Below are 14,267 nucleotides of genomic sequence, written 5' to 3'. Positions count from 1 at the left end.
AAATCTTCTGTCTATATTTTCTTGAATTATAAAAATTATTAATTGCAAAAACAATATCTAAACTTCCCTAAGGTGTGTATTTTATTGATTGTTTAATTCCACTGGAGTAGTTTAATTTAGATGTAGTTGTTTCTTGTTCTTCCATAGAAAGGGTCCAAAATTACAATTTCATCATATATATATATATATATATATTTATATAATATTTTGAGTTTCATACAAATATCATGAGGAAAACTTTGCCCTCAGATTCGAGTAGTACCACATCACTCTGAAAAGAACAAGACAGGAATCTTGTCAATCCGCCAATCAAAACCCAGAAAAGGGAAACCCCACAGTTTTAGAATATTTCTCTGAGCCACAGCAAACCTAAGAGAATGAAAGGTGTACTTTATTCTCTGGATGAAAATTACATATGCTACCATATAAAGGATACATGATAAGAGTATTTAGTGGCGGTATATACAAAAGGATAAAAAATATCATGTACTTAGTTGTGTGTCCTTTATACAATAGGAATATGATATTCTTTTGGCTGGAAACTATCATATTTAACAAAGAAAGAAAATGAAAGAATACCAAAACTTATGCTCCAACTCAGTAGAAAGGAAAACGACAAAGATTTCACTGCTGTTGAAGCCATTCCTGTATGGCAGAGCGAAGAACATGGTTTGGGACAAGATTGCAGTGTTCAAACTTCAGATTTGTCATTGGTGAAGTATCACGCCCACTACCTAGCCATCCTCTCAAAGCCTCTGCTTCATAAGTAAAGCCATCTGCTGCCACATGTGGGTCTTGCATGACTTCCTGCAAGTTTGCAAATAAGATTAATCTAGTAAAGAAGGATTCTCGCAATGAGAAATGATAGTTGCAGTCGTGAGCGTGCAAGCGTCGCGCAATTATTTTAGAAAAAAGTGAATAAATACAGAACACACGTGAAAAAAATTATTTTTTTAATAGTGGACCTTACTCTTTTTCAAAACGACTGTACGGCACTTGCACACTCCACGATTGTATGTAACATCACTCTTTTGCAATATAAGAGTTTCTTGAAATATTTCAAATCAGAGCTGTTTTCATATGTTAGGAACTGAAGAACCTACACAGAAAATGGGGCAAATAAAATATGTAGGAGGACTGCAACGTTTCCTCAGAACCTATTTGGAATGAGGATGAGCCTCCACATGAAATCCTCATAGGTTCAAGTACCCTCCAGACATCTGACTCTAGGTCTGGTCGGCTCTCTCGGTTTATAGCACAACACCTCAATGCTAAACGAGCCAACTGTTCAGCCTGTACAAATGGCCAATCCCCAGCCAAAGGATCCAACAGGGCATTCAACTTTCCTGCATCCAATGCATATTGCACTTCTTTTGCTATCCCCATGGCCGGCCTCCCTGTCAACAGCTGAAGTAATATAATTCCAAAAGAATAAACATCTGACTTTGAAGTAAGCTCTCCTGTGGAGAGGAACTCGGGATCCATATACACAAAAGTGCCCTTTGGCTCAGTTCTCCAAAGCTGTGTCAAGTTGTTAGAACTTTGATCTCGAGAGAATAAACGACAGATACCAAAGTCACTAAGTTTGGTAACCAAGTTGGCATCAAGGAGAATATTGGCGGGTTTCAAATCACCATGTATTATGCTGTTAGGTTCACATGAATGAAGAAAGATGAGGGCAGAGCACAACTCTGCAGCAATGCGTACTCGAATTTGCCACGGTAATGGAGGACTATTCATGTCCTCACAGCTGAGTCGATCTTCAAGGCTTCCATTGGGGAGGTACTCATAGATAAGAGCCCATGCTTCTTGGCAAGCTCCAATGAGTGTAACAAGGTTGGGATGCCTCAACTTACTCAGCACATCAATCTGAAATACAAGTGAAAAACCAAAGTCATACACTGCCAATCTTGTGATAAAATTAGGTTACATTCTCAAAGAGTAGATCCAGATTTTTTTTTTCTCTTTTTCTGTATTCCTTTGTGAAATTGGGGAAAATAAAAACTACTATGGAATATTGTTAATAAAAAAAAAACAAAAGCCTCCTGTCGAATAAGAATGAAAATTTAGGTCCTCAGAGGGCAGACAAACTTTCAGTACTACTCACATAATTTTCTTCATGTCCAATTCTTTAGATTTTTAACAGCCCCACGCTTTAATAAAAATGAAACCAATTGAACAAGCTATTATAGATAATTTAATGTTTTTTTTCCTGGGCAAAAAAGGGTAGGAGGGGGCAGCTGGGGGACTTGCTTGCCTAGGTATGACCATAGTAGCACCCTACCTGTTGGGAACCGGACCTGGCTTAGATGGCGGGATACTGCAGACGCTCCCACAAGTCAGGTTTGAGCTATAGCTTAGACCCCAACCCCAGTAAGGAACTCAGAATCCTTAGGTGGCTTATACCAATAGTCTAAGGTGACTCTAAGTTCGGATTTGAACTTAGGACCTAGTTCACGCAAAACCATTTAGGAGTAACCTAAAGACCATTGAGCCGTCACCCTTGGTGGTATATGTTGCATCAAACTACTTACAGTTACAGCTGATTGCTACCTAGGGTTGTATCTATGACTAGGACTAAAATATGGTACATGTTCAAGCATTCATAATAAGTTCTGAAGATAAACTAACACATCTAATACAAATAACAACGGATAATTGAGAAGTAGAAAAGGATAGATGTATACAAATTAAGACATGCAATTTAAATCCATATAATATAAAACACAATATAGGCCAACAGATCACTATAACATGCATTCATAAAAAAAAAATGGGTTCAATCGCACTTGAACAAAATGGATTAATGAAGCCTTCCATAAAAAGTAATATTTGCTAAGCTGAACTATTGATCCTATGCATAATGTAGGAAACAAGTGTAGTAAATGCAATCAATACATCGAATATTCAGATGCAAAAATGCCAATTACACTCATGAAGATTTTAGATCCCAAATCTCTTGAACAAGAAAGCATGGCAATCAGCACAATAAATTTATGATTTAAGTAAATATTCAGTTTATTTCCCAATAAATACACAAAATTCAAACCATCTCACCTCCTGGTGAAATTCTAGTGGGCCTTGCAAGCTATGAGAGTGAGGCATTTTAATAGCCACCTCAGTGTGTCGGAGGACACCTTTATGAATGGTCCCATATCCCCCTTCTCCAATCTTCAGGGACGCATCAAAGTTTCGAGTTGCTTCTTCAATTTCTGAGAAAGAGAACTCGGAGAAAAACTGAGGCATGCTCTCACTTGATGCCTCTCCTCGTTTCTTTCTCAGCTCCTCTGCTTGTTTTAGTGCATTGTCACGATCTGTCTGCAACTCATCTCGTTCTTTTTCATAATTTTGCAAGAGTTCCACCGCAGAGATAATCTTCTGCTCCAACTCGTTTACCATCTGTTCAGATGCTGCAACTTGCATCTCCAGTGATGATTTCTGACCTATGGCAAATTGAAGCTCCTCCATAACTTCGTCATGCTGGTTTTTCATCTTTCTGAGTTGTTCTTTTTCTTTCATCAGTGATTCCTCAATTTCTTTCCTTTGCTTCAACTCCTCAACATATAAGCTTTCTGATGCTTTAGCCTGTAAATTGCACATTTGCAATTTGCATCAGATAATGAGAATGTCAAGTTTACACTCTCAGATATTTCATACATTATTAGTCTAAAACATTGGTTCAGATAATGTTGTATATACTCCTACTCTTAAGATGGACCATCATGGAAGTATTCTAATTAGATCCAACTTACTTTTACAGTAAGAAGCAATGTTAAAGAGGGAAGAATGCCCTTCACTCAGTCCACTTAACAGTTCTCCATCTTCTTATCCAAAATATGGTTAGGGTATGTGAATGTGATCTTCAAGTGCAGGGACTGTCTATGTAGACTGTTGAGTTTGGCTTGATTTTCTACTGAAAATGTCATTCTTGAGGCTTGGCTCGACTATGGCTCGACCTTGGCTCAAGCAACCTTAGCTCGATACTTTGTTCTGTGTGTGATTGTCGTTATTTTCTTTTGTTTATTTCCGCTGCAATACTTCAAATTTAGCCTTTGATAACCGGTTTATCCCAACATAGACAAAAGTAGGATGTAAATATCATCTTTCTTTGACATGTTAATTTCTATCTTGGAGGACACAACATATTGGAGTGTCTGAGATATTCAGACACGAAAAGAAAGAGACGATGATAGAAAATGAAAGCACAAGGAGTTGATGCGATATGGCCCTCCACAATATGCAAAGCCTAAAGATTTACATCTTTCTTATTAACCTCAATAAAAATCTCTGTAGCCCATGTTAGGGAAAAAAACATTAATCAATGACATTATATGAAACTATGGGCACTATAACATAGAGAATTTCTGACTTTTTTGTTTTTGTAATTATTTCCAATCCAACTAAACAAAATGATCTCAAGGATATAAATGGATTTACCTTGCATATGGCATCGACAGCATTTTTTTCAGCTTTCCCACGATTGACTGTCTCTTGAAATGCTTCTTGTCTTGCTTTTCTAGCCTCAGCCATGACTTTATCCAGGTGGTTAGGAAGAGTATCATCTATACTTCCGTCCTGCAAAAAAGTCCAATCCTAAAAATCATTTTTATTTTTTGGTCAGTGATGCATTCAGTTGATGAAAGAGAAAGGTACTGTGATTGTTTTAAATCCAGTCTATCCAAACTCACAACTCCCACCTCAAAACATATATATATATATATATATTCCATAAAAATAAACATGTTCATCCCACAATAAGTTGAGCACATACCAGTACGCTGGGTGGAGATGAGGGATGAAGATCCTCTTTAGACTGAGGAAGTGCACACGGCTCTAATCCATTCCCACTTTCCTCAGTCTCTCCACATGCAACCAGCGCTATATCACTAGAAAAGCATGCTGAATGAGTAAAACCCCAAGGAAAACTTCTTCCAGATATCGCATTCCTTTCACTTGTACGCGTAATTGAGAACCCTTCAGTGATAACTGGGGAAGAAACATCTGTTCGGCTACCTCCAAATTTCTCAATTTTGACAGACCTTACTTCTTGCAATAGATCTTGAGCTGGATTAGTAAGTTCTACCCGGAGATCATGCCTTGTTGTTGGTGATCGTAATGGCAAATGGTTTGATTGTCCATTCTCAATGTCTGGACTTGCTTGTAGCAATGAAGTAACCTCTGCATAAGCTCCATGTAAACTAGCTTCCCTGTTTTGGTATGATATTTGTGTTAGTACTCATGGTGGGAAGCAAGGTTAGGTTGAGTTGAGTTCACTTGCATAGACAACACCATCAAATCTCAGAGCAGTTAAAAGGCTTAAAAGCTAACCCCAAGGGGTTGGCCCAAGTGGTGAAGGCCTTGGTCTTGGGGTATTACTCCCTTTAAGGTCTAAGGTTCAACAATTCATGGGTGTAAACAATCATTTGGAGCCACATCCCCTGGTAAAAAGCCAATGATTTAACCAATTCCGTGTAGGGAAACTTCTGAGGGTGCGGTGCATGAGACTAGTGTTTACTCTGCAAGGGTAGGTCCGAAGGGCCCTGCCTTGGAGAGGTTCCCCGACATAAAAAAAAAAAAAGGCTTAAAAGCTTTTCCACCGTGACTTCATTTATTCTTAGTACATATTTTCTCAAAAAGTCAGGACACATTAGCTTTGCAAATGTAATAGCAAAGACAGCAAGCAAACCTGGTGTGGATCAGGTGCCCCTTGCAGACAAATTGAACTTGACAGGATAAAGGTGCTTGTTGGCTTACATAAATGGCTTTCTTAGACTTCAGGTCCATTGTTTTCCTGCAGCTTTTGCAAGTGAGGCAAACAATCTTAGTATACATGTGAATACACAAGTTTCATTTCAGAAGCTACTTTATTGAGATTGACCTCTGACTAACAGTATGTTGATTACACCAGCACCATTAGAGAAACAAGTAATCTTAAACGCCACAAAGAAACAAGTCGTATTTTCCTACAAACTAGGAAACATCTTGGACACCCAATTTCACATATAAACAACAAGAATAATGAGTATTTTTTTTTTTTTCCATTGAATTGGATATTGAAACAACTAGTTGGCAGAGCCTACCAATCAAAACCAACGCCCTTAAGAAATATTTAGAAAGGCATGTCTGATTGCATTGTGTCTTTCCTGTCACAGCTAATACAGTTGGGACCTATTCCCCAGGTGTGCTTGCTGAATGTTCAAAAATATGTAGCATATAGAGCATCCAACATTATCACACAATTTCTTTGTTCTCTTTTGATCCGCAATGGATGTATCTAAAACAGACATCATGATTAAGTACATGAAAAAGTTCTAATGTATATATTACCTTGAATAGTGCTTGTCTGCAGCTGCTCCCATGACAAGTTTCCTGATTCCATAACGGGAGATGAGTTCCACAATTCCCTTCTCAATGCAATCCTTCTCTATATACAGTTTCTCAGCCCGTGCCTAAATTCAAAGTCACCAACGCCAAAACATATTAGAAATCCCACATCTCCAATCTAACTTTGGAAAACGATGATGACAATGTCTATGTATGAAGACATACATACATACATATGTATATACACACACACACACGCATATAAAAAAGGCCACAAATCCTGTCATGTATGTCTATCATAGTACAGGCATGCACAAACATTTAGCTTGATAGTCTTCATAGCCAGTTCATGACAGAATTCAATAAACCTGATCTGTTTTTGAAAGCAGAATTTTCACAAAGGCCTAGAAATTAAATAAAACCAAGAAAATTCTACAGAAAGAGACGGAAGACGTATAGATACCCCCATTTGAAGACAGATAAGAAGATATTCATTCAGGATCTTCTGCATATTCTGCTTCTCTAGTTCCCTGTATGCCCTGACTTCCTGTTCCTTCATTAAGCTTGCTGGAAATTTTGTTCCCACTAAATATCAAGAAAAAAAAGCTATTAATAAGTTCAGAAACTTCAACCCTTAAAAAAAATGCTGGCAACTGCAAGAAAAAATTGTTACCAAAATCTCAGCTATCAACTCTTCAGCTAAATTTCATTCTTTAGATTATTAGTCTAGAACTTCGAGTCAATTCAATAAAATTATTAAATTTATCATTTTTTTCTAAACTTTCCAATTCAATTTCCCAAAATTTATTCTCTCACTTATAATCAATTTTTGTCCAAGTTTTCTGCCAATTCAATCCGACGGAAAAATCTAAATCCTCTCTCTCTCCCCCCTCAAAACATACGTATTTTGCAGACTTACTCAAAGGTATCATTTGTGCTGGCTGATGAACATGAATGATGCAGACTTTCTTCCCTCCCGAGTTCTGTAATGTCCACAACAAGGTTGGTTTGCTCTCTTTCACGTTGTTTGACACTGCAACATATATTATGTCATCAATCATGGGCGCCACCGATTCCTCCGCAATCTCTCGATTACTGGACATAGCTCCTGAAACTCTAATATCATACACGGCTAAGAAATCTGCCCGTTGTATTCCTTCTTTCCCCCTCCCCAAAAGACACTCTCTCTTCTCCAATTAGGGAACTTTCCAAACAAAGCATTAAACTACCCCTTCAAGTTTCTCCCTCTAAAAACCACCTTCCAATTTGTAAGACACTAAAAAAAAAAAAAAAATCTTCAATTCAGGAACTTGATAATCAACATCTCAGAAAAACCCAATTCAGCATTCTTCATCTAGAACCCAAACCAATCAAATTCCTCTCTCCAAGACTTTTAATGATCTTCCTCAACTAACTTGGTGACTCAAAATTTTTACCTGCACAATTCATTCTTCTCCCTCTAGGACACACCCAAGCCAAACTCAACTCTCTTTGGAGTATAATTGTAAACAATCTTACCCAAATAAAAACAAAATCATCCCCTTAAAACCCCCTCTTATCTTCTCGAATTAAAGCCCTTCACTTTTTTATGTAGATCTTCTGAGGAGACACTTGTGAACCTTGAGGGAAAATGAAGTCTTTGAAAAGAGCAGTGGAAGATGGCAGGTGGGGTTGGCTTGTGAGGTCTATAATCTATACCATTGGGAGCAAAATGGATTGCTTGACTTGCATCATAACGACAAGGAGACTCCCAGAAACAACATAATTAGATCAATGTGTATTAATTTATTTTAAGGTACTCGGTCTACAATCCAGGCCTAATGATGCGAAGTCTTCTTTTCCCTCTCTCTTTTTTCTACTTCTTTTTGCACTTTTTTTAAATTCAATTAATGCTGCGTAGTCTGATTATGAGGATACATATATTACTTTGCCTGATTCCGAGGACGAGCGAGCGGGGCCCGATCCTATTCGAAATCGATAATTTGGAGAGAAGCTTGCATGGGGCCGGGTTGACTTGACATGCCTATTTATCACCTTGAGGCTTGAGCTCTTTCGACGTACGTCCGCGGGCATTTGTACAGAACTTTTTTAAGGAGAGAAATTCTACTGATAATTCTTGTATCACACGTACTCTAATTTATTATTATTATTATATATATATATATATAGATTTTTTTTTTTGACATCGAAACTTGGAGACAGTGCAAAATGCAACATGGCTTTAACCCGATTAAACTCTTAACTCATGTAATGAGTTCTTATTATACAGATCATGTAAATCATCATATCTCTTATCGATAGGACGTGACCTCTAGAAAATTTTGCACCCAAGAGTTTAAACCATGAACCTAAAAAGAACGTGTCAAAGATGGAAATGTTTGGATTTAAAGATGAGTTGAGATGGGTTGAGATAGTTTATGAATAGTAGAATAAAAGTTAAATTATTTATTATATTTAGTGTAGAAATTTAAAAAAATTATTTTGAGATTTGAAAAAATTGAATTGTTTATTATATTTTGTGTGAGAATTTGATAAAATTATAATGATGAAATGAGATGAATTAAGGTAGATTTTAAATCCAAACCTCTCGTTCTTATCGCTTGAACCAATCCGAGAATTTACTTATTTATATAAGAATAATACTACATATAAATCTCAAATGTATAAACTTTACATAGGTATTTTATAAAAAAGTATAAACCAAGATAAAAAAAAAATAAGAAAAATTTACTTTTTCTTAGTAAAATTTATTTTTTTTACAAAAATTTTACATAAAATTTGTGCATTTGAAACTTGTTCTTGACAATATCGTTTATATAATTATGATTGCATAAATTTGAAAAAATCAAATATGACGAATTAGGGGCCAAACTTTTGGAGGAAAATACTCTTAACTGCCTTTTTGATCCTCTCTTCGCAACGGTAGAACCTGAGCTGTGCCACTTCACCAGACAGGATACACTAAACGTACCGCTACTTTTTCCACGTGGCGTTTTTCTGACCGTTAGTTTTGCCTGTTCTCCCCGACAGGTCTACGGTACCAACAGTCTCCGATTGTGGACAAGTAAATGAATAAAATAACTGCTATTAATTCTTTTGGGATCCGTCTGAGGTTTTTGTCTTCAAGTCGATATCATATTTTTAATTTTTTACAAATTACGATTAAATTATCACAAAGTATTTTATGCAATCTGTATTTGCCTACATAAGCAAACTGACAAGCTACAAAAATCTGATTTTATTTATTTGCTTATTTTATAAATATTACAGGTCGTTCTGCGTAAACGTTACGCCTGTCAATAATGTATTTTGTCTGTTATATATGGTATTCTTTTTTTTTTGAAGGGTCTGTTTTATTAATATAAGTTGGATACACTGTCATACTATGACTATAATAATAAAGAAAGGTTTGGGTTTCCGTTAAAAAAAAAAAAATTATTAACTACATCCGGAAGACGAATGATAAGACATTTTTGTCTTTTTTTTTTCTTCCTAAGCAAGTATATTATAATTATATTTTACAGTTACGTGATACAATAGTCAATAAGGTGGGAGGTGTCAACATTCATCCCAAATCAACAAATACAACACAAGAAAAAAAAAAGAGGGTTCTAAAGCCAATGACTTAACCCCCTACCCATTTCCCACAACGGGAAGCCACTTGTATCTGTTTTGATACAGTTTGGTAAATGAATTATAATACTATAATTGAGAGTCGCAGTGAAGTGAGTTGTGTTGCATTTTGCTGGTCCGGAGTGGCTGCATAAGACTTCCACTAATTCTTTCCTACGATCCTTGGTTAGGAGAAGCGGAAACATAGAAAGACAGTAAATAAGAGATGCATCGAATCACCGAAAGATGAACGCTAGGAACTAATGAGGCGCATGAAGGCCACGCGCCACTCTAGGAAAGTAGAGGTTGGTCAGATCTAAAGGATCCAAGGTCGCTGGCCCTGAAAATGTCGCATGTGGTGGCAATAGGTACTTCTTGATGTGGCGGTGAGTGGGCTCACGTGTAGGTTGAACCGCGCGTGTGAAGCATGCACCGCTCTTTTCGACATTCTGCTTCGGCTGTCTAAAGATCGGTGGTAGGGGAGTCCTGTGGTGGGGTGCATGGCGATCGTGGGGGGTTGGAAAGCAGTAGATTGTGCCTTCTCCTTGTTATGGATGGAAAACACAATAAAATCCGAGAAAAAAAAGGTTGGAAAACACAATATAAACTAGAAAGTAGTAGACGAGAGGAGGGAGGGAAGAGCCAAAGCTCCACCCCCGCTAGGCGGAGAAGATGGGATATTTGGTTTTTAGTTGGAAGAAAAATTCCTGGAGAGAGAGAGATGTGATGTTCCAAAACAAACGCGGTTGTAAGACATTTTTATCCTATCATAACATATCATATAATTAAAATCTTTAAGTATCAATATTAATTAAAATGATTGTTAACGTCTAAAAATAGCACAACAAACTGGAAGGGGAGAAATAGTCATTTCCGGCCCACCGAGACTATTCGGGCCTTGATCAATGTAGTGTAGAGCCCCTGGAGGAGTCTGGTGTGGTGGTAGTTTGGCACCCTTCCCTCATTGGTCTTCTGATTTTCTCTGCACTTCTTTGCCACCACCTCCTCCTCCATTCCTACTCTGGCCTTTGGGTGGGAGGGTACTGCGGCCTTGGTCACCCAGCTTGCTCTATATCATCTTTTAAGGAAAGACAATATTCAGTGTTATGAGTGTTGGACTAATGGTAGGTGCAATAGCGGCGACTGCTGCTCTTTTAGTAGTCTTCTTGGGTGGGTTAGGGGTCGTCTTTCTAGATGACGAGCGCCGTCCGGTCAAATCGAAGCCGCAGGACCTTCATAAGGGCTTATTCTCTCCTGTTGTCACGTGACCCTTTCTCCGGCTTCTCGCGAGCCTTGCCTCTGGTTGGCGCTTTCCCTTTCTTTTCCGCTTGTTCTAGTTCTTTCCTCCTTGGTTCGGTTAAGGCCCGAAATGTGTCCTTGACGTTAATAAAGTTATCAGCTTGACCCATGAATTCCCGTAGCGTGACAGGAGTTCTCCTTGCCAATTCTGCCATGAACTGAGATCGAGCCACGCTCCTTCCAAGAGCACCACCAAAGTTATCTTCTCGCCCTAGTCGTCTGTAGTCTTTTTTTCTTTGTTGAATCTAGGTAGGTATGTCTTCAAGCTCTCGTCTTCCCCCTGCTTGATGTAGAGGAGGTACGCCGCGAGGCGTCTCCTTCTCCAACTTAGCATAAATTGTGTGAGGAATAGGTGGACCAGCTTCCCAAAGCCATCTATGGACCCGAGTACCAAAGACCAAACCATACTCTTGTCGACCCCCTCAAGGTCAGCAAGAAAGCCTTGCAGACCATTTCTCCCTGGAAACCATGCAGAATCATGTGGGCTCTAAAGGTTTCCAGGTGTTCAAGAGGATCTCTAGTCCTATCGTACATGTCCATGAGGGGCACTAGGAACTTTGGCGGTAGGGGCACGACCATCATCTCCTTGTTGTAGGGTAGGCTCGTACTGGTGAGCAATTGATCTACTAATGACAATGTGCCCATCTTCTTTACCATTTCTTTGTACTTCCTTTTAAGGTTATGCAGCTCTTCCTGCATGTTTTTTCTTTTTTCCTTTGTATCACCTCCCTCTCTTGCGTTTCTAGATCCCACGTGCTCGCTGTTGCTTGGTTCTGTTTTATTTTTTGGCTCGTTGGTGGCTACTCTGAGCGTCTCGTTCTCTTTTCGGAGGGCTCCATCTCGATAGTTAGCTTTCTGACCAGTTTTTCCATTGCGGCGAACCTCGCTTCCATGTTTGTTGACGTTTCTTCTTCTTGTCCCCGAATTGTCGAAGAATAGGTTGTCGTAGGCATATGAAGGACACGTGAAGTCTATAGAGATCCCACAGACGGTGCCACTGTTAACGTTGTGTTTCGTACTCCTTTGAACCGAGTTCCAACAACTCGAGTCTTCAGTCTTTCACCTGCACACTTAAGCAAATACGAAGAGTGAAGGGCCTTGGTGATTGCCAAAGAGTCTCCGATGCTAAAGTTAGTATATCTCCTTAGTAATTTATGCGTAAACTTAGAGGAATCATAGATAGTTATTTGTACCTATGGATCAACTTTTATACTAGGTTTCTGGTGGGGACAGCTCATCCCTGACTTTGAGGAACCTTCTTTCCACTATTCGTTTGTTAGAATCTTTTAATGCTGCGTGGCTTCTAGGGCGGTGTCATTAATGCGGCATGGAGTCCGGGTAGTAGTGCCATTAATGCGGCGTGATTTCCAGACTCACTTTATCCTGCAGACGTTACCTGTTAAGCCTTTCCATGTCTGCTGTCAGGAGATTAAGGATTCTCCATATTTTCCGCCCACCATCCTATGCAAGTTCTCGAGGGCAGGGTGTTATCGAGGTGGTGTCAGGGCAGCGAGTCCCATCTACTCCTACCTCCTGCTTTCTCTGCGCATGGGTTACTTCATAGGTGGGTTTTACTCATAGGCCAAGTACTTTGCAAAGGCCCACTAACTCCTTTTAGAGGAGGGTCGTTGGCCTCCATTACGCTTGGCCGGACTCTCTGACTTACTTTCCCGATGATCTCTCTTGTTTAAGGGCCGATAGGGAGAAAAATAAAAGATATGGAGAAATTGGCCTTTTCAGTTTAATGTGATATAGAATCGTATATTAATTGAATAATATTAGATACAATTTTAACCTCATTGAGTTCTGAAACATTCATTGCTCATGTAGAAGACGAAGCAATCTCTCGAAGAATAAGCAGTAGCGAGACTGTCCCAAAATAGAAGAAGCATTTTATATTAATTACTTGGACGCGGTTTGGACTGTTGAAAGTTTGGACTAATATGAGATGCGGTCGGCGAAATTAAAGAAGAAACACGTGTATTGAGGTTATATCGAGTCTTTGTGATCAGTTGAACAATTTCATAAACTGTTTTGAACGTAAATGACCAGGCTGTAGTAAACTTTAGTACTTTTGCAAATATCTTGGAAATTATGTTGATCCTGACCAAATTAAGGATATAGAAAGATTATTTTCTTTTGGAGAATACTCGCGCGAATTGTTTTTTTCCTAGTTAGTTTTCTGTTGACAAGACTCCATATCCTGAAAATCAACATTCAATTCAAGGATTGTGCAGGGCTATAGCTAGACTTATCTTTCTTGTAGCTACCAGAACTTCCACGAAGCTGCATTTTATAGTCTCCATGCATGCATTTCCACTCATGGGAATGTTGCAATCAAAATGTAAGGAAAATGATGGGTCACATTGTTGGAATGTATATAGATTAAAAACTAGACTATAGATATAGCCTCGTGAGATTGAAGAGATCTAATGATGATATTTTTTTTTATTAATTTTTTGTCAAACTTGCATTAAATTAAAAGAGAGACTATATGAGTAAATGACTGAGTATCCTAATGAGAAAAACTCCTTTACTGTTGGTACCAAATTTGATATCGACTAGCGATGACTCTAGCACCACCCGTTAAGCAATGACCCGACAAAACCTTAATAATTAAGTCTTACTCCTATGTTTTATTTGATTTTCAATTTCAAAGAACACAGGACTATATTGCAATAATCTTGAATTTTAGAGTCATTGTAATTTGATTTTTCATACGTGGAAAATGTTTGGATTCAACTGAATCCCTCGATAGAATTCTAGACGCTAAAATGTGACGTTTTATATAAGAGAAATATTATATTTTCATTGTGGATTTTATTATTTTCAATTAAATCAATTGATTGATGCGTTGGATTTTATGTTAGTAATTTCTTTTACATTAATGCTAGATACAAACTTCAAATAAACAAATCTCATACAAGCATTTTATAAAAAAATAGATTTCATTAATAAAGAATAATTTTTTTTACACTTTTTTAAGTGCGGTTTACTTTTTTATGAAGGCATGAATGAGGTTTCTAAAAATC

At 38.1% G+C, this 14,267-nt stretch overlaps 1 pseudogene; it reads right to left on the bottom strand.

The window, feature by feature from the left end:
- Positions 1–247: 247 nt before the first annotated feature.
- LOC108991098 lies at positions 248–8,080 on the bottom strand (annotated as a pseudogene).
- Between the last annotated feature and the right edge of the window lie 6,187 nt (positions 8,081–14,267).

Source organism: Juglans regia, chromosome 7 (assembly GCF_001411555.2).
Source record: "Juglans regia cultivar Chandler chromosome 7, Walnut 2.0, whole genome shotgun sequence".
Lineage (NCBI taxonomy): Eukaryota > Viridiplantae > Streptophyta > Magnoliopsida > Fagales > Juglandaceae > Juglans > Juglans regia.
The sequence above is the reverse complement of the archived record's forward strand: the minus strand, read 5'-3'. Positions and strand labels throughout refer to the sequence as shown.